At 39.7% G+C, this 26,455-nt stretch overlaps 1 long non-coding RNA gene across 1 annotated transcript; it reads left to right on the forward strand.

Annotated features, from left to right (window-relative positions):
• On the forward strand, positions 1–23,417 carry LOC121859871. The gene is made up of 3 exons (XR_006087746.1): positions 1–120; positions 13,132–13,275; positions 22,885–23,417. It is a non-coding gene; the product is annotated as an uncharacterized LOC121859871 (long non-coding RNA).
• Positions 23,418–26,455: the final 3,038 nt, after the last annotated feature.

Genomic DNA, 26,455 nt, shown 5'->3' on the forward strand with positions numbered 1-26,455 from the left:
TGAGCTGGACCTGATGTGAACTAGACTAAAGTGAGCTGGACCTCAGGTGAACTGGAACTAAAGTTAACTAAACCTGATGTTACTGCACCTGCAAGTAAAGTAGACCTAAAGGACTATCTGGTATTTATTTAATATTGTTCTGGTTGTAATATTAGGAAGGTTCTACTGGCATTCCCTAGTTTCTAAGAGTTCTGTTCCTGAAAAACCACCCCACCATCCCCTCCCCCAGCTACAAGGTGATAGGATATTTATGGTAAAGGTGTTTTTTGGCTTATAACTTGCATTGCTGGAATCCTTGCAAGATAGCAATTAAGTTGAGTATAAACATCTCACAGTTTGCACTAGAGATAATTTTTTTTAGTCCTTTAGCCAAGTACATTTGAGTACAGAGTGAGTACAGTTATATGTTGCTGAAAATTATGGCTTTTTCACAGGGAAACGTCTGTATAACTATCCCCAGTAGTTAGGATATTATGTACTGTATTTTGGGTGTTTAGTCTTGATCTTTGAGGGTTCACTGTAATTGTCCACAGGGGGTTAATATTTGAAGTTGCCAACACCTATTTATGACTGTATATTGAGTCTTATATAGGGAGAGAAAAAAAAACATTATACAGTAAAGCATTTTCTTTGGAAATTTATATTTGTTGAGTATTTTAACCTATAAAATTACCCACAATATTAACTGCTCAAAGTGGGCAGGGTGTTGAGGTAAAATGTGAGTTAAAATGATCAAGAGAACACCAAACAAACATGGATTAAGGGCAGGAAAACACAGGCTGCTTGCTTCTTCTATTGTCATCCAGGTCCAAGTGACTCACACTCATTACACAATTTCCCAATACAATTAGGTTATTTAACAGATAGGTAAGTGAACAGGGCACCATCTGATTACTCTAGAAGTGAAATGCAACGCCATCTAGAAAGCAGAGGTCACTTCACTACAGTACAATTGCGATACTAGTAAACTGTTCCATTGGCCTACTTGCCTCTGTGTGAAGAAATAATTCCGTATGTTCAATCTGCACGATCACTTGGCAAGCTTAAAGTCATGTCCTGTCGTGTTGGTGGTGCACCATTTATAGGGATGTTAGGTAGGAGGCAGGGTTCCGTTTCTGTGTACCGTAAGCCTCGAATAACGACGGTAATGTGTCCTCCAATATTGCAGTGTAAGGTGAATCGTTGTATCGTGAATCATTAATTACCATTAAAATAAAGCAATAATAATGAGATGCTTTCCCCGGTCTGACCTTTACATAACTTTTGTGTGGCTTTTTACCCTCTTCCCCAAAAACAATACTGTACAATTAATGAAAGTCACTATATTCTTTAAATAATGTTTATGAATGGTCCTTATACAATATAAATCAATATAATAAGATCACACAAGAGGAGATGGGACGCTATTGTTGTTGTCGTGTTTACACCTACAATGTCAGTTATCCGCCGGAAACAAAAAATAAGACCCTGGTTGTTGTTATAATAAAATTAATGTAAAAAAAAAATATTTGTTTTAATTAATGTTATTTAATGTACAGTAAAAGTAACCACTGATGTTAAAGAACAACAAAGAGTGAGAGTGGAACGGCAATGTATGCTGTACTTGCGCCCTCAAGGAAACCGCATAATTTATCTTACAAATATGTACAAAAGATTCATTATTGTTTATTACTGAATATGTATTTGATTGAATTAATGTTTGTATATACGAAATGAACAATGCAATTCATTAATAATACATAGAATATTAAAACACGCAAGAGGAGACGAGACGGCATTGTTTTCGTTCATGTTTCCAACACCCGTGACGAATGACTATGGTTCTACTTCTACATAAGAAACTGAAGAAATATGACCCTGGTTGTTGCTGTAGTATAATTAATGTAAAAAAATTAATATGTATGTATTAGGTAATGTTATTTAATGTTAATAAATGGAACAATAGAAGTAGCTAACCATTAATGGCAAAGAAAAACTAAATAGATTGGGAATGCCATCGTATGTAAGTGTGCACATGTGAAAATATCGTCATTTCTCTAGTACATAAGAATATGAAAGCAACACTTACTACTGGTCATATATGTTTTAAATAATACTTACTAATGTAAAGCAAAAATTCTATTTGCAAATGGTGGTGAAGTCTAAAACATAAGGACAGCCAATGAATATTGTGCAAGGTTTTACTCAGATGATATCATCAATCAGGATCAACTGTGACTGAAGCTTTCCATAAAGATATCATAGCGGTTGCTGAAACTGAAGTTGCTGTTGAAGCTTCTTATGAAGCTGAATTTGATGGTTTAGGACTTTCAATAATAAAGCTGTTGAAAGAACCTTTCACAGCCACTTTCTTATTCTCATTACACATCTTTATGTTGAGGTCATATGTGCTTTTCACGTCCTTGTTAATTTTAATGCTTCGTTCTGTTCATGGATCCACTTCAGAAAATAATAATATGTTCATTGCTTGCTCCATATAATATCCACAGACCTCTCACCTTTTCATATCGTTTTAACACATCTAGTTTCTCGGATAAGGTTGTACTTGTACACTATCTTTTAGCTTTTGAACCAGCACGACCACCACTTGCTCTCTTGCTCATGTTGAATAGGGACTCAAAAATGCTGTAAGAAACCTGAGAAAGTTTTTCTCCTGTTCCTGTTTAGATGCGTGAAAACAAAAGGACTGCCAAGCTCCGACTCTTGTTTACTGGTGATGCTCATTACCACTCATATAGCCCAGCAGCTTCCCTTGCCCGGCAACTTCTTTGCGCAAGGCGCTCTTTTTTTTTTTTTTTTAATACATGTTGGGATTTGGTTATTACTGGTACTCCTTGACTTATGACCACCCGGACATACGACTGCCCCAGTCATACCAAAATTTATTCAAATTACGAATTTTCGAGTCCCGACGTTAGTGATTGCGCTGTGTACTGACCAATTTTTTGTTTGTAATTCCTTTTAAAATGGCTGGCAAGCCTAAAAGTAAGAGTTTTGTGGTGCTGAGAAGAAAAAGAGACACCCGTTTTAGATTTTCTATGCATTATTTTTGCATTCTCGACTTACGACCTGGATTTGGATCCCTAACCCCATCGTAAGTCGGAGACTGCCTATATTTACAGTACAGTCATGCGCCGGTTAACGTACGATCGCATATACGTCCGTCCGTCCCCCCGCCTCCCCAAAAAAACCCACTTCCGTGACGCCTGCTGGACCACCACTCCACGACCCCCTTACGGAGACACGATGATCCTTCCCATACTGGCCAGATATTATGTTTTAAAGGAATATCCTTCCTTAGGCTTTAGTAAGCATTTGCCTCCAGGTGTAATGTTATCCTACATCTATTGAGGATAAAATCTTTCACCTACAAATTGACAATAACACATTTGCTATAATCAGACATATCTAGTTGCCTCAACAATTGCAACCCCAGTTGCAATTGGGGTTGCAATTTCAAATTCTGTGTCATTTAAGGAATAACGAAGTCTCAGGTGCACTGCACTCTTAAGATTAAGAGAAAACGGACTCAGGCGTCCTGAAGCGAGAGAAAACGGACTCCTATGATGGGGGACACAAGCACTCACACATGCCACTCATACTGACAGACTTGACACTCACTTACTTGACAAGTTTTACCAACCATTAGTTGTGTACGTTATCTAGTGAATTTAGTCAATATTTTACAGTACACTGCAACACAGTGGTCCCTTGGTTAACAATGGAACAAACCTGTACTGTACATGTACTAAATGATTACGGTACTTAAATTGTTATGTCTATTGCAAATATAGATTGTTTATACAGGTATTCAAATAAATCACTATCTTACAAGAATCCCAGCAATGTAAGTTATATTCACCCAGGTCGTTTGGGTGGCAAATTATGAGAAAAGCTTAGTCACTCTTAAGTAATGATAAATAAACACGCAAGCCTTCAGCGCCAACTGTCAAATCTTATCTCAAATAAGTAAACCAACACCAGACACTCTTGTCACCCCCCCCCTTCCCACACTCGCTGGCTACCTCCCTCCTTGTGTTCCCAGACAAAAGATTGGTGATACCTTTATGCTTTAAGGCATTTATTTTATATAATATCTCAGACTAAAGTTAGGAGATTATAATTTGCATTGCTGGAATCTTTACAAGACAGCCAATAATCTTAATATAAACTTCATATATTTTGCTCAAGATATAAAAATTATAGTACATTAGTGTACAATACTGTAGTACATTTTATAATACAGTATAAAGTTTTTCAACTGTATTTTTGGGTAGATTTACATAAATATCTTCATTTATTTTCATCCATTTACATGCACACACCATACTAAAAGAAACGTAAAAGAAATACTGTAAATGACTTTAGTGCAAAGCTGGAGTGCACATGTACTAATTTGATTACGGTACTAAAATTGTTGTCTAGTGCAAATTATAGGTTGTTTATATTTAAATAAATCAGCATCTTACAAGAATCCCAGCAATGTAAATTATATTCACCCAGGTCATTTCACTGGCTTTTTATAGGAGAGAAGCTTAGTCACTTAAGAACTGATAATTCGTTAGACCTGGGCCTGTGCCAACTGTCAAACTGCTCCCCTCCACCCCACCCCACGCCCCCTCCCTCCCTCTCCCCCATCTGCCCAGTGTTGCTGGAATCCTTGTAAAACAGTGAATAATATTAAAATAAACGTCATGTATTTTGCACAAGAGATAAAAATTAATCACCTGTATCACATTACAGTAGTGATTTAGGAGTAAAAGTGTATACTGTATGTACGTTTATAGTATTCCACATACACGTAAGTATAAATACTGTACACAGTTTATGTGATGATCGGACAACGGTTAACGTCACGTTTCCAAGAACGTATCTAGGACGTTAACCGCGCATCACTGTATATGAAAATGTAATTTTATTTTATTTTTATTATAGTTTCGTCATAAATTTGAATAAAATAATGACGTAAATTGAATTGGGTCCTAAATTAACCAGGGTCTTAAATATAAATTGTCGTTGGTGGAACTGTCGTTATCGGAGGCTTTACTGTACAGTACAGTAATCCAGACTGAGAGGTACATGAGATTTGTACAGATTAAGGAGCATTTATCTATCTTTGTGTTAGAAGGTTTGCTTTATAATTCCCTCATTTGAACGGCTTATGGTTGCAACATCGTCTTGACTTACTACCTTCTCAAGTACTGTACGGTGTCGTCTGTAAACTTGGCAATGTGGCTCAATATATTTTCATCTCTGTCATTTATGTAGATCTCAAGCAGGGTGGATCCAAGGATAGAGCCTTGTGCTACACCACTGAGAACCTTTTTCCATTCAGAATGTACTCCATTTATGACCACCATGTACTCCATTTATGACCACCCTGTACTCCATTTATGACCACCCTTTGTGTCCATTCTTTGAACCAGTTGTTAATCCACTTAAAAATTTTGCCTGTGATACAATTTGGCTGGATTTTAGAGGCTACCTGTAAATGTGGGACTTTGTCAAGTGCCCGAGAGAAACCCACGTTCGCCCACTTATTCTCAAAAGTTTTCTCGTCCACACATTATATAAAACGGCATACCCACATCAGTTGACAGTCAGGGTTAGTTAGCTCAAAGACTTTGTTTTACCACGAGGAGCAAAATTTAGACCACAACTGTACGGTGCATCCACTGGTGGGGGAGTGCATCCCCCTCTACAATCGAGTTGGAATGTTTCCTATACCTGGATAATCATCCCCCCCTTACAATTAATGTAATTCTTAATATAACTGGGGGAGCACTCGGAGATTCTGAGTTTTCATTGTCTGGTGATTCTATCATTTTGAAGGGACATCCAATGAGAACCAAGGGATTAAAAAAATGAGTTAGTTTTGCACACGGGTTGTCCAAGAGAGGACGCCATTAATAAGTGTGTGTTTTTTTATAAGTAATTGGTGGATTTTATCCTGGTAATTACTTTAGTGATGAAATAAGAACAATTTAGAGTAATGTCAAACTTATTTTCAAAAAGACCAACATAGTCTTGCTAGTCCCTTATCCCCTCCTTTGAGCTGAGATAGCTAGTGACATTGAGGTCTAACTGCTTCGGGTCACATGAGTTGGCACAATAGTGTTGGCAATGCAAGGTCAGCCTGTCAGGCCATACATATTATGGCAGTCCCAGCAAGTCAATTCTGCAAAACCATTGCTTTTTAAAACGATATAAAAGATGTATTTTGTTATGGTTTTGTTCAGAGGCACATTTCTACAATCACAACAATTCTACACCAGTGACTGGTAAGTCTTGGTATATGTACAGTAGTCTGTTACCATTTCAAGGAAAGTGAGTAAGTTTGTCAAGCAGGATAGTCTCCCTGATATCCTAGGTCGTATTCACAATCGTTAAGCCACCCGACTGATTGGGAGCGCCGTCGTGTGTGGTTATTCGGAGACGCCTACAGACTCGAAGGCAGTCCCAGTGGATGGGATTCATATTGAGATTGTTGGAATAATTCATCAGGAGGGGGGTACCCATTCTATGGCATTTGCAATGCATAAAAAATACCCTCTAATTTTGATATATAGAGATAAAATAGAGTACTGTATACATCATTCAAAACTGATAGGAAATGAGTTTGTTGGCGACCGAGTCTTATTTTCCATATACATAACTACATTGAAAGATTGTCAGTTATTTACAAGTGTTAAATAATTCCGGCTGATCATGAGGGTGTTACCGTGCATCAACAACCAAACAAAGCTTTGTCTCTTATAACAGCTCCAGGTGTCAGATGCTTTGTCTTATATAATTTTCCCTTTTCTTGAATAAGGCTAACTAGAGCACTGTGCTGTTTAAAAGACAGCGGCATGCTGCATTCATGGCTATCCATATATACCACGTTGTGTTGTGACAGCTCACTTGTGGTATATGTATCAACCATTGGCCATCCTAGTGTGGCCAACAAATGGCTAAAATACAGCCTTCAAAACAAACCTCATAAACACATGTGTGCATGCATGCACGTGCATATGTGTGTGTGTGATTGTTTGTTTGTTTGTTTATGGTAATATTTTGGGGGTACTTAATATCTGGGATGTGGCAACAGCCGATTTAGAAATGTTGGTGGCTCTGCCCGGAGGATTGGATACCGACCCATCGTAGTGCCCGAAGCACTTTCTTAAAAATAATCTCTCCCTACACAAACTTGGATCCCAATGGTCGGGCATGACAACTGTGAATATGGTCTCATGTTGTGATGCACTGATCAGACTGCTTGGTCAGGTATTGGATGATGGTGTCCCTTAAAATGTTCTCAATGGTTTGTGGATATAGTGAGTTGACATAAAGCAAGGGTCAGGTATATGTAGCGGGTGTGTGCCAGAGTTAGTTTTACTCCGACATGGACATTGGCCACCATTGCCTCTTCACTTGTTAAGAGAGCATTCAGATTGTTTTTTCTGTGGTGGGTTCCATCGTGTGTTTTGGGAGGAATGAGTCTTGAAGGAGGTCAAGGAATTCTTCTCCCTCAGCTTGTGTGGTAAGAGTCACCCAGTCTACTGTCTCATAATGAGAGCTTGTGTTCTGGATGACTCTATGGAGTCTGCCACTTCCCCTTGTGAGGCTGATTCAGCCTTATATAACACACACCTACTGTCAGCTTCCTTTTGTTTTATGCTATTAGTTTACACTGAGTAGATTTGGAAGATCAAATTTCATTTAGCTCATCATTTCTGGTTACTGTCTGGTGTTCCTTGACATACAGTAGTACACCACCACCTCTTGGAGCCCACTCCTTTCTGAATGGTGGGTGATACCTTGGTAAACAACTTTCACCATGCAACACATCATCTCAACCCCAGGACTGATCCCAGTGATGTCTGGCTGTTCTGTGTAACAGCACATACGTATATACTTGTCTATAATTCTACCTCGTTTATAGGTCGACTCTGATTTTTTGACCAAGAAATCATTAATTTATGATATGCCACATTTATAGGTCGACCCAAGTTTTTGAGGGTAATGGAACAGCAAAACCTTCACTATAAACACTACGTCCTATAAACTGAGGGTCGCCGTGCCTGCAACACCGAGCGCCGAAGACAAATTGTTTACCATTATTACGACACTTTACACTGAAACGCGGGTAGTTTCAGCAAAAATATTGTATATTTCCATTCAAGTATTCAAGTCAATTAGGAGGGAATATTATTGTAATACAACAGTTTTTTTTAACTGAAAATCATTCGAAAAGCAATTATGGTAACATCTTTTTAACAACGAAAGAAAGCGGAAGTCGATTGTTTTCTTCGTGATTTTATCCCACTTTCCTATGTAATACGTACGTCATTTCAGCAAAAATATTACATTTCCATGAATGCATTATATCAAGCACAGTATGAATAGAATATCAATGTAATATAACAGTATTTTAACCAAAAACTATTAAAAAACGAGTAACATCTCTTGACCATCGGAAGGTTAGGTAAAGTCTTTTGTTTTCGTCATGTATTTTATCCTATTTTACATTAAAATACATCACGTTTCAGCAAAACTACTATTTATTTCCGAGAATATATTCATTCAGACACAGTTAAGGTAAAATATACGTGTGATGTAACAGTTTTTTAACTGAAAACGATTAAAAAAAACACGTGTAACGTCTAGCTGATATTCAACAGCTGGTCGTGCATACAATATGAGGTTGAGGTGGATTAACGGGTATTATATTAAGTTGAAATATCAAAAAGGTCTTTATTACCGGTATTTTTTGTAGATCAATGAGTACATACTGTGATACCGTATATGATATGATAAGTTAGCCTGTGCTAAGAACTTCAACATAGACTACTGAAAGCACGCTGTAAGGTAATTTAGCCTATTGTTGCTGCGCTTCAACTGCTGAAGGAACTGCACAGCTTTTCATTACTAATTGGTACATATTTTATGTTTTCATTGTTTACTGGCAGTAAATGGTATATATTTTTCATGTCTGAAGCTAAAAGTTGCTCCTCGCCCTTTCCATCATGCACGGATTCAACCTAACAAAACTATTACCCATGTAGAGGTCGACCCTCAATTTTTTGCCTAAAAATTTGGTTTTAAAAACTCAAACTAAACGCGAGTATATGCGGTACATAAAATATACATACAGTACATGGACCTACATAACTGATACAAAGGCTTTATACACCTAGCTAACTGAACACACTCAATTAACCTTATTACTGTACTAACTTATATAAGGATACACTGTACCAAGTTTGAAAAGTAAATTATTTTAAAATCTTCATCCATTTTAGCAAATTATTGAAAGCAATATACAGTACAGTTGTAGACTAGGAGTTCGGTACAAGTATTTGAACCAGAAAATCTTATAAAATATTCCATGTTGGCTAATTATTGAAGAATGCAATACAATATACTGTACAGTAGTGGACTACCAGTAGCTTTTAATATAATATGCAGCTACATTTTCTTGAACCTTTCAACACACAAGCCGAGATTGGAATTAAATATTTCAAACAATTACAAGAACTTGAATGACATAACTATTCAGTAATCAAAGTTGAAAATAATCATATTGTATTTTACAAACTTGAATGTCTTGGCAGTGTTAGCATGTGGAGTGTATACATTACCACCATTGATGAATAATATTTCACTTTCCACTGATGATGGTGGAGAAGAAAGCTGTTTGTTTGTAAGGAATGTTGCAAATATGTTCTTAATGGTTTTCAACTCATCTAAAGGATTCCAGCAACTATAATGTCAGGTATATGTCCATTTTAGCTCTGACAGTTGAAGTTGTTACTCATGTTTTTTTACTTTTAGAAGAACTTCTTGGAATTGATTTTGGTGCTGTAGACTGTGAACGATCTCTGTTACTAACTGATTTATCAAAATAATTGACACAGAAGCCATAAATTTTTACAAGACTCTGGTTTCTGCACAGGAATGTATAGTCATACCCTTCCTCCTCTTGTATAGCTGACCATGGCTCTCTATGAAATCTGTTCTTCATTGTTGCCTTAGTGGCAGTACTGTACTGCCTAACCCAGAAAACTGAACACCTGCTGATGCTTTGGTTATGAACATTTGAAGTAACTTGATTTGAGGGGTTATCTTGTAACAGTGCATGGGCTTTTACTCATCATCCATGCCCTGCCTACTATTGGCAATTTATGATCATAGATATAGAAAAAATATATACAGTATTGTCTGGTTTTACGAGGTTAATTAAACCCGTGGAGGTCCGCGTATAAAGCAAAACGCGTAAATATAATAACAGAACATATGGGATTAATTGAAATAGAGACTGGGCTGACCACCAGACTACCCTTTTTTGGTTATCACCAACACAATACTGTACCTTGTAGTAAAAATATCTTAATTTTATGATGGTATGCACACACAATTAATATTTAAGAGAAATATCAATAATATTAGGTTTTTTAACACTTACGTTAGTAGAAAAGATGGCAAGGTACATGGGGATGGGGGGTTGGTTCCGAGGCAGAGGGCAGATTATTGGCCCTCATCTGTATCTCTATCCACCACAGAGGCTAGCAGGGCCTCCGCGTCAAACCCCTCGAAGTCCATACCCTCACTATCACTGACTTGGGCTGGCTGTGGTGGGTGAAGAACTCGGTGATGTTTTGTTGACGTCTAGCATTGATGTGGTCTTGATACAGCTTCACATAGGGCTCCTGGTATTTCAACAGATGGTTATTCGACACTTCGCAGCGATGATTGACTGGTTCTTTGGCAAGGAGGAGCTTCATTCTCTCTGCAAACTTGATGATTTCCTTCACATCAGCATGTGTTAGTTTCTGCTCTTGTTCTTCTGTAACACCTGGCTGCTCACTGACATCATCATCTTCCAACATCTCGTCAGCAGTCACCTCGGGTTGCTTGATTACCTCCAGGATGTCGTTGTTGGTGGTCTTGGAGAAGCCTGCAGCTCTAACACTTTGCGCAGCCTCTCTTGCATTCTCCAATGCCACAGCAACAGACTGAGCCTCACCAGACACCGCTTGCCTCTGCCTCCCACCTGGGATACCCTCCAACACATGCCACCACGCGTGCTGAATAGTTGCCACAGATAGCTGCCCCCATGCCTCCACCAAGAAATCAACAGCCTTCTTCACATTAAACAGCTTCCAGAACTGTTTGACCCGCACTTCATGGTCCGCCAAATCTTGTTCATGTTTCTCGCTATCGGTGCCACTCGCTAGGTTCTGCAGTTCATCCTTGGTGTTGGTGAAGTCGTTCAGGAGCCGAAACTTCTTGGCGGAGAAAGCAGCCTTCATGTTGCAAATCGACTCCTGATCCATGGGCTGGATTAACGACGTAGTGTTAGGGGGAAGAAAGACCACTTTTACGTTGGGGTGGCGATCCAGCAAAAGGGGCGAGTGTCCTGGTGCGTTGTTGAGGAGCAAGAAAATGTTGAATGGCACATTAATTTCCACGCAGAATTTCTTGATATCAGGAATGAGACAGTTGTCAAACCAGGAGAGGGATAGACCAGAGAACATCCACGCCTTCCCTGAGGTTAGCCAGTGGACATTTAACTTGCTCATGTCCATATTCTTGTATGCATGAGGCTTGCTGGCTTTGTGGATCACAGACAACTTCAGCTTAGCAGTGCCTGAGGCATTGGTGGTGAACAGTACTGTACTGTGATGCGCTCCTTCTGCATTTTGCCTCCCCGACACTTGCTAGCAGACTTGTCTACGAAGGTCTTGGATGGCAATTTCTTCCAGTACAACCCTGATTCATCCATATTGAACACTTGGTCGTCCGTGCACTGTCCTTCCTCCATAATTTTCCGTAAGAATGGGGGAAAATTCATGGCGGCAGCCCGGTCGGCACTTGCTCCTTCTCCGACTTTCACAATATTCGTTATCTTGTTGCGTCATTTAAAACCTTGCAGCCACCCAGGGGAAGCACTGAAGGGCTTGGGCTCTGCGACCCCTATTTTTCTTGCTACTGCTGCATAGAGTTCTCGGGCGTAGTCCTGCAGGGCCCGAGTGTCGACCGCCATGTTCCTTCTTGATTGATGAATAATGTAGCTTACCAACAAACTCTCGGTCTTCAGCAGCAACATATTGTGGCAATATTTCACCAGAGAGGCACCGACAGACTTCATGTGTTCATTGATTTTGCCGGCATCCTTCTTGATCGTGCGGATCGTCGATTTCATTCACTCCATATTGTCTGGCCAGATCCACCTGCCTCGTGCCTTTTTCTAACTCCTGAACGATCTTGTACTTAACCTCATAGCTTAAAGCGAGTCGCACCTTCTTGGGCTTGGGGCGGCTTGGGCCAGGTAGTTCAGGGTTTCTCAGGGGTGGTGGGGGTCCGGCGGAAGTCTTTGTGTAGAAAGAAAAAAAAACGGTTCCCGGGCACGAGTGAGTATACGCGGGAACAGTCAGACTGGTGCGGCTATGGTCAAGAGTGAGGGTGGCAGGGGTTGGCAAGGTTAAATAGACCAATCACAGCGCACCGTGGAAGGGGTGCGTGGGTGGTAAGGATACGTGGCCCAATCACAGTCCGCGACTTCGTCGGCATGAGTCTGACATCAGCACCTTGCCCCGCTGCGTATATGATGGCATTTACCGCGTAAATAATAATTATCGCTTCTGGACAGGTGCCGTGTATAAAATATCCGCGTAAACCCAGACTATACAGTACTGTATTTATAATATAAAAAAGTTATCAGTTTTATTAGTTAATGCAATATCATCCAAAGTATAACTGTGAATTACGTATATAAACACATTCTGGTGCTAACTGTCTCCTCCACCTCTACCATGTTATTTCTATTTTATCAATTTGTTTCTAATACTTGGAAATTATAAATAAAATAATTTGTAGAATTTTCTGTAGCCAAAAGTACTGTTTTATGTATTTTAAATCCCAGTCAAATAACCTGTGGTTATAATATAATAGTTTTATAGTGCAGTGTTGTGTATTATACAGTACGTATAGTATGTGTTGTTGGTCCTTGAAACTTCCTGGAAATAAGAAAAATAACTATACGTACTGTATAATACACAACACTGCACTATAAAACTATAATATAATAGTTTTATAGTGCAGTGTTGTGTATTATACAGTACGTATAGTTATTTTTCTTATTTCCAGGAAGTTTCAAGGACCAACAACACATCTCGGTATGACAAGCTAAGACTCGACTATACAAACTGATGAAACACCTCTGACCTGTGGGACAGGCTCATATGTGATGCCATCAACAGCAACTGATGAAACACCTCTGACCTGTGGGAGGTGAGACTTATACAGGTATTCTGTTACTTTATACTGCCAGATCTGGGGTCACTAAATCTAAGGGGATAACTTAACTCTAATCTTAATTCCTAAGGGTCGCTGCCACCAGACCCCCTCTGGACAGCATGTAGCTCGTTAGGTAGCGGGCAGAGCGGACTAGGCATTGGGTTAGGTTTTCCATTGATCAGATCGATAAGGGTAAAGAAGGGTGAAACCATAACATGTCTTCATTGATTTATTTCTTATAAAACACACTGGTAAAAAAAACATACATGAACTGGCCTTCCTCAGAAGAACAACGGAATTTTGGTTACCCAACTGGGCCCCAGACTCCTACATTACTGGCGGGTCATCCACCCACTTATTGCACAACAATCGGTGAACGCCGTATCTCGGTCGTTCCTTCTTACAATATCCCTTAACACATCAGACTGTTCCACTGGTGTGGCTTGTAGCACCGTCGGTTATCATACATAGTAGCACCATCGCAACACACCTGTTACACTCCATACCTGCAAGTATGTGACTCCTTGTGACTTTTAGGTCTACACAACGGGCCCCTCGTTCGCACACCGCCCTCGGTGGGTAAGGACGAGGGCTTGACCTAGAGACATACCAGCACTATTTCTACGCCTGGTATTATAGGTCGCTCCAAGTGACGACCGCAGTTTCTCACGGTCTCCTTAGTTGTGACTATTCATGTGGAGTGGTGCGCTGGGAATCCACCGGTTCATAGTGGACTGGTATAGTGGGGAGTAATTCCCCACCTGGTGTGGCGCTCCAGGAGACAATGGCGGCCGGGCGGCAAGATACCCCAACCACGTGGCACCTGTGTTGACGGCAGAACGGGAAAGACTAAGCAATAATGCCTGACGGGCGGTTATCCCATCCCTTAACACATCCCTATCACACTTATATATCCGGCAAAGCTTTAAACTGTAGTCACTGTTATTTATCAACCTTAATTGTAGGGCGGGATATAGCCCGCTAGGACACTGACCTGTGTTGACGGCAGAACGGGAAAGACTAAGGCCGGCTTCCCGCCGCTTCTCGTCACATAGGCCTACAGTTTCCAATCCTCAATTTACATTTTTGTTTCTTATGGTTCTCCCCTGAACACTTTACGGTATATTGTCACTCATTTCTTATAAACACATATATTAATCCTAACTTATACACTAAGGTCAGGTCTTGGTTTGCTAGTGTTTGGTTAAATGCCTGGGATTTTAATATCAACGGGCATCTGAGGCGGGTACATGACGCGCCTTGAAACAAAAGCCGAATGATCATGGCGGGGGTGTATCAACTTCACTTAAAAACTGTAATGAGGGATCCTCCTCTCACACAGCGCACTATTTGAACACAGACCTCAGATTCTCTGATCACTGTACCTGTCGTGGGTATATGTCACGTGAGGCTACGAGGTGTATTAAATTCATACCGACCCATACACGATATTTCCTTTCCAGTATAGTTTCTAGATCACTGTCAACACCTCACATAGTTCTGATACATTTATCCCTTTTTCCCGATCATTGTTCTCATGTATTTTCATATGATATCTGTTGGAGTTAGGTTCGCTACACGCTCACAGACGTAAATAGTAGGACCTTCAAACCCTGCTCCACACTTAGTCTTACAGTACCCTAGTCCGGCTCAACTGGACTTTAACATTCATCTTATGCCTACCCTGAGTGATCCTTAATGCTATGAATACATACACTTGATATGATATAATTATTCCTGGGTACAATACCACACATGGTCTAGGAACCTTGAGTAGGGGAGTTGTCCTTTCTCAATGTTTCCCGTTTTCTGGGGTTCTACAAGCGTTGTGCATTTGAATGTTATGTAGCGTAATATGAATTAGATGGGATTTTTAGGGATGACAATGATGTGCGCAGTACATAGCCTTCCCCTCCCAAAGATTCATACTATGCGAAATAACATGCAAAGCACTAACGCTGTAGTATACATACATTTTACAACATCCTAGCAGTTCATGATTAGAGTACCTTAATCCAACACACAAAACATAAGGAGACTTAAACGTTTCCTACGAGCGTCTCCGCTACCATATACATCAGACAACCGTTTACAATCCTGCTAGTTCGGTATACAATATATCAGTAAAGAGAAAATTATAAGGAGACAAACCTTTCATACTCGAGTCTCCGTTACCTATACATACCACAACTTATCAATTCTTATCTCAGTACCATATAGTATAGGGAACATTCCCTTAACAGTTCATCAGCGTAATACCTCAACCTACTTTTGGCACCAGCACATAAACAGTGACTCTTTGACATTACATCTACAACAAAAGTTCTCTGCATGAAATTACATATCCTAAGGAATTTAAATTCTTGTCTATGAATGGGGAATTAGTTACATCAGACACTTCCTCAGATTACTACTTCCTTTCAATAATAATTCACCTTTTCAACACCAAAACCATGTTTCTAGACATACACTTTGGGGCTCATAACACAAAACCCGTATTTTCTATCTCACAGTTCAACAGAACTGGCATTTGAAAGTCGGGGTGACTCCCTCACCCGGAGCGAGTCAACAACCCAAACAAAACTTCCGACACACATAAACTGAGCTTTTTTCTTTTCGACAACATAGGCAGCAACTGGACCTCCGGACTTCAGTTCCTCAGAACTGGGATTTATAATGTTGGGGTGACTTCAGTACGACTGACGAAGTCAACAACCCACAAACTTTTGACACACATAAACTGAGATTTTTTCTTTCGACAACATAGGCAGCAACTGGATTTCCGGACTTCAGTTCATAAGAACTGGGATTTATAATGTGGGGTGACTTCAGTACTGTATAAATTTTCAAAAATTCTTCTTACATTTCTGTACTCAAATCAATGCTATTCACCTGCAAGTATCACTCAAAAAATCAGATTATCCATCATTAAAATACTTGTCTATACTTGCAACTTTAAATCACAACTTCAATTCCCTCGGATTTGATCAATGATTAAAAACCATCCCACCGCTATAGCCACCAATTTATACTGCCAGATCTGGGGTCACTAAATCTAAGGGGATAACTTAACTCTAATCTTAATTCCTAAGGGTCGCTGCCACCAGACCCCCTCTGGACAGCATGTAGCTCGTTAGGTAGCGGGCAGAGCGGACTAGGCATTGGGTTAGGTTTTCCATTGATCAGATCGATAAGGGTAAAGAAGGGTGAAACCATAACATGTCTTCATTGATTTATTTCTTATAAAACACACTGGTAAAAAAAACATACATGAACTGGCCTTCCTCAGAAGAACAACGGAATTTTGGTTACCCAACTGGGCCCCAGACTCCTACATTACTGGCGGGTCATCCACCCACTTATTGCACAACAATCGGTGAACGCCGTATCTCGGTCGTTCCTTCTTACAATATCCCTTAACACATCAGACTGTTCCACTGGTGTGGCTTGTAGCACCGTCGGTTATCATACATAGTAGCACCATCGCAACACACCTGTTACACTCCATACCTGCAAGTATGTGACTCCTTGTGACTTTTAGGTCTACACAACGGGCCCCTCGTTCGCACACCGCCCTCGGTGGGTAAAGACGAGGGCTTCACCTAGAGACATACCAGCACTATTTCTACGCCTGGTATTATAGGTCGCTCCAAGTGACGACCGCAGTTTCTCACGGTCTCCTTAGTTGTAACTATTCATGTGGAGTGGTGCGCTGGGAATCCACCGGTTCATAGTGGACTGGTATAGTGGGGAGTAATTCCCCACCTGGTGTGGCGCTCCAGGAGACAATGGCGGCCGGGCGGCAAGATACCCCAACCACGTGGCACCTGTGTTGACGGCAGAACGGGAAAGACTAAGCAATAATGCCTGACGGGCGGTTATCCCATCCCTTAACACATCCCTATCACACTTATATATCCGGCAAAGCTTTAAACTGTAGTCACTGTTATTTATCAACCTTAATTGTAGGGCGGGATATAGCCCGCTAGGACACTGACCTGTGTTGACGGCAGAACGGGAAAGACTAAGGCCGGCTTCCCGCCGCTTCTCGTCACATAGGCCTACAGTTTCCAATCCTCAATTTACATTTTTGTTTCTTATGGTTCTCCCCTGAACACTTTACGGTATATTGTCACTCATTTCTTATAAACACATATATTAATCCTAACTTATACACTAAGGTCAGGTCTTGGTTTGCTAGTGCTTGGTTAAATGCCTGGGATTTTAATATCAACGGGCATCTGAGGCGGGTACATGACGCGCCTTGAAACAAAAGCCGAATGATCATGGCGGGGGTGTATCAACTTCACTTAAAAACTGTAATGAGGGATCCTCCTCTCACACAGCGCACTATTTGAACACAGACCTCAGATTCTCTGATCACTGTACCTGTCGTGGGTATATGTCACGTGAGGCTACGAGGTGTATTAAATTCATACCGACGCATACACGATATTTCCTTTCCAGTATAGTTTCTAGATCACTGTCAACACCTCACATAGTTCTGATACATTTATCCCTTTTTCCCGATCATTGTTCTCATGTATTTTCATATGATATCTGTTGGAGTTAGGTTCGCTACACGCTCACAGACGTAAATAGTAGGACCTTCAAACCCTGCTCCACACTTAGTCTTACAGTACCCTAGTCCGGCTCAACTGGACTTTAACATTCATCTTAGGCCTACCCTGAGTGATCCTTAATGCTATGAATACATACACTTGATATGATATAATTATACCTGGGTACAATACCACACATGGTCTAGGAACCTTGAGTAGGGGAGTTGTCCTTTCTCAATGTTTCCCGTTTTCTGGGGTTCTACAAGCGTTGTGCATTTGAATGTTATGTAGCGTAATATGAATTAGATGGGATTTTTAGGGATGACAATGATGTGCGCAGTACAACTTAACATCATGTTGTCTAATGCTTGTGTTTATGTACTGTACAGTACTGTAGTATTTAAAACATAAATTACGCTGTGTCCGTAAATTATAAATCCTCTTTATATGCCTTTTCTCAAGAATATCGGCTAACTTTATAATTTAAGCATTTTATCATTCACTTTCCAGAAAAGAAAACATCCAGTAACAGTATTCCCAATCAAAATTCCTGACCCCTTATCTTGTGTTTGAGTACATGAGGGCATGGCATAGATTTTGTTTAAATTTCATACAAAGATGCCCTTTTATATGCTGATTAAGAATCTAGATTAAAAATACACAATAGTGTATTCCTCTGAAAGTGTGCATTTATGTAAATGTTTATAAAAGAGTGTGTGTGTTCATATGCACTTGTGTTTGTTTAAAAGTGTGTGTGTGTTTTGTATAAATATTTGAATGTGTTTTAGTTTTAAAGTGTTAGTCTTAAGTATACAAGCAGTTGTGTAACATCAGGTATAAAAAACAAATGTCAAGATTAGTTATTGCTTAAATTTGACTCAAAATTAACCTAATGGACACACACTAGAGGTGGTCATTGAATTGAATTGAAACAGTTTATTAGCCAGAAAAACAGATACAGAGTGGATAATAATAACAATATTAAAATGACTGAGCCAGTTGAGAACCTGAGCTGCACCTGATGTATACTATAAATTTATCTCAAGGAAATATTATGTAACATTTAGTATCATCCGCAATAGTACAATAACATGGTGGTAACAAGAACATCTCATAATGTTACCATGGTTAGCACTTCAATATTTATTTATTTTTTATTATTATATATATATATATATATATATATATATATATATATATATATATATATATATATATATATATATATATATATATATATATATATATATATATATATATATATATATTTCATGTAAATCCACAATGAAAACGTGGATAAGATAAATCTTGATAGAATCACACGGGAAAATAGAAGTCCAAAAATCCGGACTGCTTGGGGATTGGGTCGTTCCGGATTTTCGGATTTTCCGGATTCTCAGGCAGTACTTTTAAAATTCAAATTTAATGAAGAATAAATAAGAAATGAACAGGTACATTTTGATAGTTTATTCATTTGCAAATATAGCATGCTTCATTTATCAAAACGAGCAGTTTTAATGAAAAAGCTGTGAATTCTAAATTTTATTCTTTGCCTTTTATATATCATAAATTGTAGACTTTCCAATGTCGTATGTTTCCATTAGAACAGTATTGCTCACACCACGTTCTAGTTTCTTAATTATTTGAAGTTTGTCACTCAATTTCAATGTGTTCTTCTTTCTCTTCACACAACGAAGTTTATCTACTTTAGGAGCCATTATTATGGGCTTGTACAGTACTCTGTAAATGGAAAGAGTAGGACTCAAAATATTGTTATATTACAATGGTATTCTATTCATACTGTGCTTGATATAATGCATTCACGGAAATGTAATATTTTTGCTGAACATACGTATTACAGTGGAAAGTGGGATAAAATCGTGATGAAAACAATGACTCGCTTTCTTTCGTTCAAAATATGTTACCGTAATCGCTTTTCGAATGGTTTTCAGTTCAAAAACTGTTGTATTACAATAATATTCTATCCTAATTGACTTGAATAAATACTACGATACCATATTTCTGAATATTTTCATTAAAATCCATCAAAATCATTTTCCTTGTCATCGTCTGCAGCACCAAACAGCTTCTCCCAGTCCTCTCTTTGAACAGGGCTAGAGGGTACGTGTTTTTCGAATCGTTTTCAGTTAAAAAACTATTACATCACTCGTCTATTTTACCTAAACTGCGCCTCAATGAATATATTCTCGGAGATAAATAGTAGTTTTGTGGAAACGTGACGTATTTCAATGTAAAATAGGATAAAATACATGACGAAAACAAAAGACTTTACCTAAGCTTCCGATGTTCTTGAGACGTTACTCGTTTTTTTAATAGTTTTTGGTTAAAATTCTGATATATTACAATGATATTCTATTCATACTGTGCTTGATATAATACATTCACGGAAATGTAATATTTTTCCTGAAATTACATACGTATTACAGTGGAAAGTGGGATAAAATCATGATGAAAACAATGACTTTCGCTTTCTTTCGTTCAAAAGATGTTACCGTAATCGCTTTTCGAATGGTTTAGTTTAAAAACTGTTGTATTTCAATAATATTCCCTCCTAATTGACTTGAATAAATACTTGAATGGAAATATACAATATTTTTGGTGAAATTACCCGGGTTTCAGTGTAAAGTGTCGTAATAATAAATGGTAAACAATTTGCCTTCAGCACTTGTGTTTCATGCACGGCGAGCCTCAGTTTATAGGACGTAGAGCGTTTTTAGTGGTTTTGTTGTTCCATTACCCTCAAAACGTGGGTGGAACTATAAACCAGGAATATCATAAATTAACGATTTCATGGTCAAAAAATCAGGGTCGACTGATAACGAGGGGGGGTTATAGACGAGTATGTACGGTATGTTGTCACAGTTTGATTGCCCATTTTAAAGTGGCGACCACGTGGTCGCTTGTTGTCGCTGTGCAGCTGTGGCGCTCACGCATGCGCACATGCACACAAATGCCCGCTAAAAAAAAAAAATCGTTTTTGAAAAGTCCGGATTCTCGGGTGGTCCGGATTTCTGGCATCCGGATTTTTGGACTTTTACTGTATATATATATATATATATATATATATATATATATATATATATATATATATATATATATATATATATTATATATACTGTATATATATATATATATATATATATATATATATATATATATATATATATATATATATATATATATATATATATATATATATATATATATATATGCTGATAACCACAAGGAAAGAAGAAAACACGAAGTTCCCAAGTGCTTTCGTGTAATTCACATCTTCAGGGGTGAGTACAGACTAGAGAGAGTAATACAAATCAAGGTGTATATATACAGAGGAGGGTGAGACCAGGTCCACAATGGTCAGGTATTAGGTAATGACCCTACTAATCTTTAAATAGCACACAACGGTTGGTGGTCAGGTCAGATGGTCAAGTGACCCGGCCTTCTCACCTGATCACAAATCTTCTTAATTACAAAATTGTCCAGCTTGTACATGCCGTTACTCAAATTCACTTGACCATCTGACCTGACCACCAACCGTTGTGTGCCATTTAAAGATTAGTAGGGTCATTACTGACCCAAATGCAGGTTGTAAGTCTAAAATGCTTAAATAATACATAGAAAATCTAAAATGGGTGTCTCTTTTTCTTCTCAACACCACAAAATACTCAACTTTAAGCTTGCCAGCCATTTTAAAGTGAATTACAAACGAAAATTTTGTCTGTACTGACGTTGGGACTACGAAAAAACGTAATTTGACAACATTTTGGAACGACTGAGGCAGGTGGTCGTAAGTCGGGGAGGAGCTGTAGTAGGTATTACAAGAAATATTAATACTTAGACAATACTGTATATATTTTTTAAGAGATGATTTTAAGGAATGGAGTGTAGTCTTTGCTCAGATGGGAAGGGGTAGGTTCTTTCACACCGTGATATTTTATGGAGGTCTGGGACTGAGAGGAGCGCATGGGGGTAGTCGTAGTAGCTCTGGGTGCCTTAAGTTGTATCTCTGATTATTCCAGAACTGGAAATAATTATTGTCAAGCAAGTGATTGATAGATTTGTAAACAAAGAGGGCACAGCAGTAGGTGTTAATATCTTCGAATTTTAACATTTTCAATTTAGCAAATTTTTTGTTTGTGTGATCTGTTTTTTTTCAAGTAGGTCATTGTCTGTACAACTCTCTTTTGTGCTGTAACCTTTCTATAATGAAAATACCAACCCAAAATGTCTTAACCCTTAAGTCCCAGGTGACGTTCCAGAGCGTCCGCCTATTTTCCCATGACACAGTAGTGAGAGTTAACACTGTGGTGTTAATAACTTTAATAAAGTGAGGATATTACTTCAATAATTATGTAAGAGAGAAAATCACAAAGTAACTTAATGAAATTACTGTTTACTGTTTCTTAAAGTATAGTTCAAGTTTTAATGATCAAATTTTTATGTAAAAAGTTGGGGTCAAACTATACATGCATAATATTTTTGAGGGGTTACAATTTATGCATTTCCATGGGTCATTTACAGTGAATGATAGTACCTGGTACAGTACATGCTTATGGTAGGTTAACCTTACCAGTAAGCTCCTTTATCCTGGGCTTGCCTACCTACCCCAAGATCCTTTTTTTATGTAGCTACAGGAAGAGCAGAACCTTTCACTATATATATGCATCTGTGTAAATTACTGGGAGATTATCAACTTTCCCCACCTGTGAGCTGTATGCTATGTTATGGTCAGAGCGAGGGAAGACTGGACTAAAGTTAATTGAGAGGGAAGTCTGCTGGAGATATAATTGAAGAGTATTACAGTGAGGGAGGGAAGGAAGGCTGGTGATATGAATTAAAACTATACTCAAGTAATGTATACATGGGAGAAACTTGACTAGAACATAAGACTTTACTGTACTGTAGCAGAAGAAGAGTGAGGAAACACCTTTGGATAGACTGAAGTTTTATACAAGCGAAGGAAGGATTTGTGCCACTTAATCTGCACTGGATTATTTTTATTTTTTCTTCCACATCCTAGGTTCAGGTTTCACTTCATCAGAACCCAACCATAAAGAGAGTCACCTATCAACTGGAATCAACTGAATCTGACCATCTTTCCCCGACCTTTAGGACGGGGTCAGAAGTCTATTCTGGGAAGGATGTTTTTGGACCAGCATGCTTGTTTGTCCAGTGGTTCCAGGAGTCAAGATCCTCTTGGGGGAGAACCCTGGCCCTCGGACCTGGCATCAGCCAGGTTCAGGGACTCTCCATTTTTTTTTCTTATTGTTGCCCTCCTCCTTCATCAACTGGAATGGACATTGTCAAGTCCAGCATAAACAAATGGAAATGAAATTGTAGAAGAAAAATGGAAGATTTTAATGGTTTATTATGAGAATACTGGACTGTATTGATGTAATGTCTGTATGTATTGTCTCTTTTCATGAGTCATCTATACAATAGTCACTTACCAATGTAATTTGAAGAATCATCAACTGCATTTGCCCCCTTTCCCCTACCCCTTTAGAACGGGGGTCAGAAGTCTGTTCTGGGAAATGCCTTACTCTCGGAATATTATATCTCCGTTCTAGAGGATAAGGAGCTTCCTGGAGGAGGTAACTGACCCCAGGAGCAGCATTTGCTGTGTCTCGGAAGTCAGCGTTAGGCTGCTCAGGTTCCGTTTTTTTTAAGGGTTTGGAATTCCTCATCCAGGAAGTGCCAAACCTAAGACAAGGAGAGCCGGTCCTGAACTTGGTTAGCCTTTTTTTTATCCTTTTGAGCTGGGGTCAGGAGGCTTCTTCCAAGAGGTAAATGGCTTTTGGACCAGCATGTCCAGGAGTCAGGATCCTCTTGGGGGAGAACCCTGGCCCTCGGACCTGGCATCAGCCAGGTTCAGGGACTCCACATTTTTTTTTCTTATCATTGCCCTCCTCCTTTATCAACTGGAATGGACATTGTCAAGTCCAGCATAAACAAATGGAAATGAAATTGTAGAAGAAAAGTGCAAGATTTTAATGGTTTATTATGAGAATACTATACTGTATTGGTGTAATGTCTGTATGTATTGTCTCTTTTCATCAGTCATCTATACAATAGTCACTTACCAATGTAATTTGAAGAATCATCAACTGCATTTGCCCCCTTTCCCCCACCCCTTTAGAACGGGGGTCAGAAGTCTGTTCTGGGAAATGCCTTACTCTCGGAACATTATGTCTCCGTTCTAGAGGATTCGGACATTTCTGTATCTGGGATAAGGAGCTTCCTGGAGGAGGTAACTGACCCTAGGAGCAGCATTTGCTGTGTCTCGGAAGTCAGCGTTAGGCTGCGCAGGTTCCCTTTTTTTTTAAGGGTTTGGAATTCCTCATCCAGGAAGTGCCAAACCTAGGACAAGGAGAGCCGGTCCTGAACTTGGTTAGCCTTTTTTTTATCCTTGTGAGCTGGGGTCAGGAGGCTTCTTCCGAGAGGTAAATGGCTTTTGGACCAGCATGTCCAGGAGTCGGGATCCTCTTGGGGGAGAACCCTGGCCCTCGGACCCGGGGTAATCAGCCAGGTCAGGACTCCACATTTTTTTTTTTTTCTTATCGCGTTCTCCTCCCCTTTATCAACTGGAATGGACATTGTCATCCAGCATAAACAAATGGAATGAAATTCGTAGAAGAAAAGTAAGATTTTAATGGCTTATTATGAGATACTGACTGTATTGGTGTCAAGTGTCTGTATGTATTGTCTCTTTTCATCAGTCATCTATACACAGTCACTTCCTTACCAATGTAATTTGTAATCATCAACTGCATTTGCTCTTCCACCCCTTTAGAACGGGGTCAGAAGTCTGTCTCTGGGAATGCCTACTGGAACATTATGTCTCCGTTCTAAAGGATTCGGACATTTCTGTATCTGGGATAAGGAGCTTCCTGGAGGAGGTAACTGACCCCAGGAGCAGCATTTGCTGTGTCTCGGAAGTCAGCGTTAGGCTGCGCAGGTTCCGTTTTTTTTAAGGGTTTGGAATTCCTCATCCAGGAAGTGCCAAACCTAGGACAAGGAGAGCCGGTCCTGAACTTGGTTAGCCTTTTTTTTATCCTTTTGAGCTGGGGGTCAGGAGGCTTCTTCCAAGAGGTAAATGGCTTTTGGACCAGCATGTCCAGGAGTCAGGATCCTCTTGGGGGAGAACCCTGGCCCTCGGACCTGGCATCAGCCAGGTTCAGGGACTCCACATTTTTTTTTCTTATCGTTGCCCTCCTCCTTTATCAACTGGAATGGACATTGTCAAGTCCAGCATCAACAAATGGAAATGAAATTGTAGAAGAAAATTGCAAGATTTTAATGGTTTATTATGAGAATACTGTACTGTATTGGTGTAATGTCTGTGTGTATTGTCTCTTTTCATGAGTCATCTATACAATAGTCACTTACCAATGTAATTTGAAGAATCATCAACTGCATTTGCCCCCTTTCCCCCACCCCTTTAGAACGGGGGTCAGAAGTCTGTTCTGGGAAATGCCTTACTCTCGGAACATTATGTCTCCGTTCTAGAGGATAAGGAGCTTCCTGGAGGAGGTAACTGACCCCAGGAGCAGCATTTGCTGTGTCTCGGAAGTCAGCGTTAGGCTGCGCAGGTTCCCTTTTTTTTAAGGGTTTGGAATTCCTCATCCAGGAAGTGCCAAACCTAGGACAAGGAGAGCCGGTCCTGAACTTGGTTAGCCTTTTTTTTATCCTTTTGAGCTGGGGTCAGGAGGCTTCTTCCAAGAGGTAAATGGCTTTTGGACCAGCATGTTCGTGAGTCAGGATCCTCTTGGGGGAGAACCCTGGCCCTCGGACCTGGCATCAGCCAGGTTCAGGGACTCCACATTTTTTTTTTCTTATCGTTGCCCTCCTCCTTTATCAACTGGAATGGACATTGTCAAGTCCAGCATCAACAAATGGAAATGAAATTGTAGAAGAAAATTGCAAGATTTTAATGGTTTATTATGAGAATACTGTACTGTATTGGTGTAATGTCTGTGTATTGTCTCTTTTCATGAGTCATCTATACAATAGTCACTTACCAATGTAATTTGAAGAATCATCAACTGCATTTGCCCCCTTTCCCCCACCCCTTTAGAACGGGGGTCAGAAGTCTGTTCTGGGAAATGCCTTACTCTCGGAACATTATGTCTCCGTTCTAAAGGATTCGGACATTTCTGTATCTGGGATAAGGAGCTTCCTGGAGGAGGTAACTGACCCCAGGAGCAGCATTTGCTGTGTCTCGGAAGTCAGCGTTAGGCTGCGCAGGTTCCGTTTTTTTTAAGGGTTTGGAATTCCTCATCCAGGAAGTGCCAAACCTAGGACAAGGAGAGCCGGTCCTGAACTTGGTTAGCCTTTTTTTTATCCTTTTGAGCTGGGGGTCAGGAGGCTTCTTCCAAGAGGTAAATGGCTTTTGGACCAGCATGTCCAGGAGTCAGGATCCTCTTGGGGGAGAACCCTGGCCCTCGGACCTGGCATCAGCCAGGTTCAGGGACTCCACATTTTTTTTTCTTATCGTTGCCCTCCTCCTTTATCAACTGGAATGGACATTGTCAAGTCCAGCATCAACAAATGGAAATGAAATTGTAGAAGAAAATTGCAAGATTTTAATG

The sequence above is a fragment of the Homarus americanus genome, unplaced genomic scaffold (assembly GCF_018991925.1).
Source record: "Homarus americanus isolate GMGI-L3 unplaced genomic scaffold, GMGI_Hamer_2.0 scaffold25176, whole genome shotgun sequence".
Classification (NCBI taxonomy): Eukaryota; Metazoa; Arthropoda; class Malacostraca; order Decapoda; family Nephropidae; genus Homarus; species Homarus americanus.